The sequence below is a fragment of the Pan paniscus genome, chromosome 7 (assembly GCF_029289425.2).
Source record: "Pan paniscus chromosome 7, NHGRI_mPanPan1-v2.0_pri, whole genome shotgun sequence".
Classification (NCBI taxonomy): Eukaryota; Metazoa; Chordata; class Mammalia; order Primates; family Hominidae; genus Pan; species Pan paniscus.
In genome coordinates, this window is record NC_073256.2 from 20,864,755 (window position 1) to 20,870,754 (window position 6,000).

Here is a 6,000-nt window from a genome sequence, read left to right on the forward strand (position 1 = left end):
CTGTTAAAAAAAAAAAAGGAAAACATATACTATGAGAATGTGAGGTTAATTTTAGTTACACTTTATAGCATAGCACCACTGGTACATGTTTCCGTGATACTGCCACGTTCTGTTTATTTTTATTTTAATGTCTCTCATTTTGGCTTGCAGTCAAAATCAGTTTCCTTAGCCAACGATTAGTTCACCTTTGCATTTTGGGCCAGTGCTAATGATAAATCCACATAAATCTTGCAAGAAATTGCATATTTCTATATATCAGATTTTCATATGAATTGTTAAGCTTGGCCAAGGTCAATGCACCCCTCTGCAGGACTAAACTTTAGACAGGCTTCTTCCCAATTCCAGACCCCTGACTTCCCTTTCCTTGGAATGTTTACTTTAGAAAACTCATCATTGTAAGTTCTTTCTCTGCCCCTTTGAGACGTAAATTATCTCCCAGCCTCTTGCCAGTTGTGCAACCCAAGACCGCCTTTCTCAAGGATCTGGGAGCTATCTCTTTGAAATTTAGTCATTCAAAAGGATAGGTTTCCTGTTTCCCCATCTATGTGTGTATGTATGCATCCCTTTTTATATCTGTTTGTGCACATATGTATCTCTGTGTGTACACATGCTGTGTGTGCATGTGTATCTGTGTATGTCTGTACAAATATGTCAGTGTATTCATGTATGCATCTGTATGAGTGTCTGTATCTGTGTGTGCACAAACGCATGTGTACATATCTCTGTGTATGTATCTCTGAGTGCCTATGTGGCAGGGTAGGAGGCTAACTTTAATAAATGCCAATTAACAAACACAGACAATTAAGCATATTGGCTACCCTCCCCTCCAAAGTCCTCCAGTGCTTCCTGCTAGCTCACCCCAGTGCTGACAAACTCTCCCCCTTGTTTTAAGAGTTTATTTCTATGTCTCTCCCCTATTTTAATAGTCTCTTTCCCCAATTGCAATAAGCTTGAATATAGTCTTCTTTGCTGTTCATTGCAATTTTTTTTGACAAGCTGAGGGAATCAAGATGCCATGAGATTCCTGTAAATAATTGAAGATGGATGTGCCATACTACTGGAGAAACAACAACAACAAAAAAACCACTGCCCACTGGCTTTGCACACATGTAAGATGCAAGTAGTTAAGCTCATTCACTCAAATATGCTGTCCTTCATTAAGTCATTTTTTATAATAACCAACCTCTAAAGCCATCATTATAAACATCAATGCAATTGGGGAACAGACAAGTTCATTTTAAATCTCCATCTAGTTTATCTTCAAGCCATAATGTATGCCTAATAACTTAAGTCATTTTGTTCATAAATCTACACATCACCAGAGGGGAAAACAACTGGCACAGATACATCAGTAGCAGAGACGAAGAAAGAAAAAGGAAGTATATGAAGTGTAAGTAGAGAAAAGTATCAACAGAAGACGACAACATGATATCAGAAATCCAGGGGGAAATAATCAAATGAAGGGAAGAGGTAAAGATAAGGGGATACGGTAAAGCGTAAAAAAAAAAAAAAGATCTCCCTTCCCACATCCCCCCCAAAAAATTACTGTTTTACAGACAAAAAAGAAAATCCCAGAGAAAGAATGGGTTGCTGGGTCTTTTATGGAGATAAATAAGAGAATTCCTTCCCTCCAGGATCTTGTAGTTCAAGAATACATTGCTCTATTACATACAGCAAAACAGTAAAAAGAAAAATAAGGGAGAGAGGAGAAATGACAGTCATTCCTCCCAGATGACCAGGGAATTAGGGGTGGGACCAGAACTCCCAGAAATCAGGGATCCCGATTTACTTTTCAGCATTTCACTCCGATCCCTGCCTGCTTCATGCCAACAGAGCTAATTACCGAGCATCATAATTATATTCTTCCTCATTAAGTTTCCCCGACAATTTCAATTAAATAAGGTGTCTTTCCTCTAAATCAAGTTCTTACTGATCATAAATAAAGCTCTTGGTGATGATAAATAAAACTCTTAATAATCTAGACTCAAAGCGAGGTGCAGTCTCATCCCCCTGTGAATTCACAAGCCCTGGAGGGTCCCTGTGAGTCTCGTTGCTCTCCCACAAGAGCATGCTTCTGTGCAGTTGGGTACTGTGGCTTTCCCACTGCTGAACGCATCCCTGGTGCCTTCTGAATGAGTCTACAACTCTTTGGGTTTAGGTTCCATTGTCGTCATTTTTAAATGCATCCATTACTTGCAGATCGCTGAGTCAATGTATAATGAAAAACTCAATTCTATTTAAGGGCTAAACGATAAAATTCGCCAAAAATATGGGTGGAATGATAAGCGGTACAGAAATGAAGAGAGATTGAAAAGAGTCCTAAGAGGTAAAGAAGATTTAAAGCACGGAAGTTTAGCTTAAAGAGATCTACATAACCCAGGCAGTGCCTTGGGAGAGAATTGCCATAGAATACCTGATTTCTTCCATTTCAATGGTACCAACTGGGACCCAAGGCCCATTCTGCCCTTCACTGTCATTATGGGGAAAAGGTGAGTTCTGTCGTTGCTATAGCAACCTTCCTTTTCAGCCTTTCCTCTCATTTTCCTCAATTCATCTTCTGTGAGTTGCTTATCTCCCCTCATTATCAAGTGACTAGCAACTCTTCAATTATTTTTTAAACCTGAGTTAAAGTCCCAGCTGTATCATGGAGAGTTCTGTCCACCGTAGTAAAATAAAATCACTTCCTATCATAAACCTCTGGCTCGTGGCGATGGGCTTTATTAAATAGCTCATGTTAATTGTGAGTTGACATCCCCTATTGGGTAATGCACGTGTGACCATGTTGGAAGAGAAGAATTTCAGGTGAAAGGCCCATTTATTTAAACAGATCTGTCCTCCACAGTTCTACCAAATAAGCCCCAATTGTGGAGTTTCTACAGATCCTTCCATTTTGTATCTATCTTCTCATGAATTTCAAGGGAAAAAAAGAGAGGAAAAAGGTGTCCCACTGAGGAGTGGTGGTTCCATTCTCCCACTGATCAGTTATGTAATCTTTGGAGAATCAGTTCAGGTGGCTGCACCTCAGTTTCCCCTTCCATTCAGTGGGCAGAGTAATGGCTCCCCTAGTTGTGTCCCAGGGATGCTGTGACTGTTTGAAGAGATACCGCGTATCAAAATGGTATACCGATGTAAGCTATTATTACATAATTCAGACGTTTTCTACACCCATCACGATTCATTGCAGAGCACTGTTGGCTGTTCTTCAGTGACAGCCGTGTGCTGCTTTTGTGAGTATAATTGGGCGGCGAGCCATGCAGCTTCCTGGATTAGTGAGTTTTTGTTTATGAAGTTTCCGATGTTTAGAATTTTTTCTCCATCTTTGCTAATTGGCTTTAAATGCTAGTAAGGAAGAAGCTGCTACTGACAGTAAATTAAAATTGCCTGCATTTCATTCCTTTCCAAGCCTTGTTTACCCAAGCCAGAATTCATTTTTTGTTCAACATTTTAAAAACCTTTATTATGTTAGGTGGTAAAGCACAGAGAGAGGCATGCTCAATGTTTGAGCTTTGATTTTTTTTGCATTCCATGATGTTGTGTATGTGCGTGTGTGTGTGTGTGTACACATGTGTGGGAGGACTGGGTACCATTTTGGATGGCTTTCAGGCCTCTTGACAGAACCATAAAGGGAAAGCTTGGGGCTTGTAAAGAACTTTACCTACATCTTCTGAAATTAAACCAACCATTCTGTTGGTTTTTCTGTTTCTACTGATCAGTTTTCTTCTATTATTACTGCACTTGTTTACTTGGGCTGCCATAAAACAAAATACTATAGACTGGGTGGCTTAAACAACAGTAATTTATCCTATCTCAGCTTTTATATGTATAGTATATTTTCTCCAAGGTTTTATACCAATTTTAGGCATAACTGGCCTTTTCCATTTATGAGTTTTGGGTTCTGAAAAAAGTTACAACCTCTCTAAGCCTTCATTTCTACCTCTCTACAAATGGAGAAAATATTGCTTCTGTGCAGGTTTTATTGTGAGATCAAGGACATAATGTACAAAGCCTGGCACCAGGTAAGTTCTCAGCAAACATGTCTGTGTGGGTAGATCCAATGTCCTGGGCCAATGCTGGACACGCTCCTTCCCTACATAGCCCTCCAGAGAGAAATAGAACCTGGGACTCAGAGCCCAGGATTTGCCACATCCCCCCGAGAGTCACTGACTCACAGTAGGGAGGACCGAATTTATGCTTTCCAGCCTGGGCCTCAGAGACCATCCTAGAATCTTAATCCTAGCACCCCTCTTACTCTTTCAGTCAGATAACTCATCTCAATTTAAAGATCTCTACAGGAAAAGAAAATGACAATTCCCTCTCCTCTCTTTCTCACATCCAACCCAGTGCTACACCAGAGCTTTCAAAACTCAAATCTGTGGGTACGAAAACCCTCTTGTTTATTTTTACTAAAAACAAGAGAATCACACACACATACACGTGCACACACACACACACTTGCACACACACACACACATACACACACAACATCATGGAATGCAAAAAAGGTTTGATATCATCAGAACATTAACTGAAAAGCAATTATTCAAATCACCGGCTATGGAAAAAGGCATAAAGAATTAATCAGCAGCTACATTTCAAGCTAGAAAGAGAGTGAACTATGGTAGAGCTGTTGGGATCACGGGGTCTGAAGTCAAGGTCCCTGGTCTCAAATTCCAGGCCCACCATTTACCAGTGGCAAGGCATGGGTCCAGCTGCTTAATCCCTCTTCCCCAGTTTCCTCAAAATGTGCTGGAAATAAAATAATGTATAAAATGCACTTAGAACATCACCTGGTGAGTGGCAAACACTCAATGAACATTAGCTGCTGCGCTTACCATTATGATCACTATCGCATAAACGACACAAGATGCAGGTGCAGCGATGACTCATGGTGAACACAAACAGGTGCGAGCACCACACTACGCTGCGGGACGCCCTGAAGGCGAGGAACAGAATGACACGGCTCCATCTCCACAGGACCTGCCAATTTTTAAGCAACCACTGCACATAATCTGAGCTCACATCATAGCCATCCTAAAAGGTGGATAGTTTCATCCCATTTTTGCTCATTAAATGAGTTATTAACCCAAGACTACAAAGCTAGTAAATGATGATGCAGGGATTCAAGCTCAAGCCTTTCACTAGAGCTTAGTGAAAAGGTTGAATGACTAAACCATGGTGAAGAGCTAAAGGGAGCTTGGACCCTTGCCTCTTACCCACCCTACATGGCATCATCTTGTCTGAGTCTCTTCAGAAGAGACTATGGTAGACCAGGTGGCTCCATTTCAGAAGAGTCCATTATGACTTCATGGTTTCCAACACAAAGCCCATGCAGTTCAATGTAACCACACTCATGAAAGGTACATTTCCTTCATGCCTGGACCCTCGCACCTACCTTTGTGCCTTACTCCCTCCCTTCCTCTATCCTTTCCTTCCTTCCTTCCCTCCTTCATTCCCTCTGTCATTTATCCCTCCCTTCCTTCTTTCCTTCCCTCTCTCTCATTCTCCTTCCTTTCTTTTCCTCCCTCCCATCCTTCTTTCTTCCTCCCTTCTTTCCCATCCTCCTTCCTTTCTGCTTTCCTTCCTTCCTTCTCCTCTCCTTCCTTCCTTCTCCTCTTCATTCCTTCTTTTTAATCACTCCTTGTTTCTCCTTCTGTGAAACGGGTATAATGATATTTTCCTGCCTCTGTATACCAAGGTTTTTATGTGAATTGAACCAATTCCTTCATAAGATATCTTTGCTTACATGATGAAGGTGGTGAGCTTGTTTGTTTTCTCTGTTTTGCTTTGTTTTTCTTCCTAAACTTCTTAACAGCCCCAGACTCCAACTCTGCAAGATGGTGGGAAAGCCTTCAACAGGAATTACTCTGGAGAAGCTAGGAACCTTAGCAAGTGCACATCGTTCAAGATCAGTGTCCAGAAGGCTCTATGCAGAACAGAATAGCTAAATACATCCCCTGGCATGCAGCTTTACCTCATTAAAAAAGATGAAAGGCACAATCA

At 41.0% G+C, this 6,000-nt stretch overlaps 1 long non-coding RNA gene across 1 annotated transcript in view; it reads right to left on the reverse strand.

The window, feature by feature from the left end:
• Window positions 1-5,235, reverse strand: part of LOC134730952 (uncharacterized) — a 35,626-nt gene extending 30,391 nt beyond the window's left edge. The window contains exon 1 of the long non-coding RNA XR_010112892.1: window positions 4,833-5,235. This is a non-coding gene — a long non-coding RNA (uncharacterized LOC134730952). The remainder of the gene's footprint in view (window positions 1-4,832) is intronic.
• Window positions 5,236-6,000: the final 765 nt, after the last annotated feature.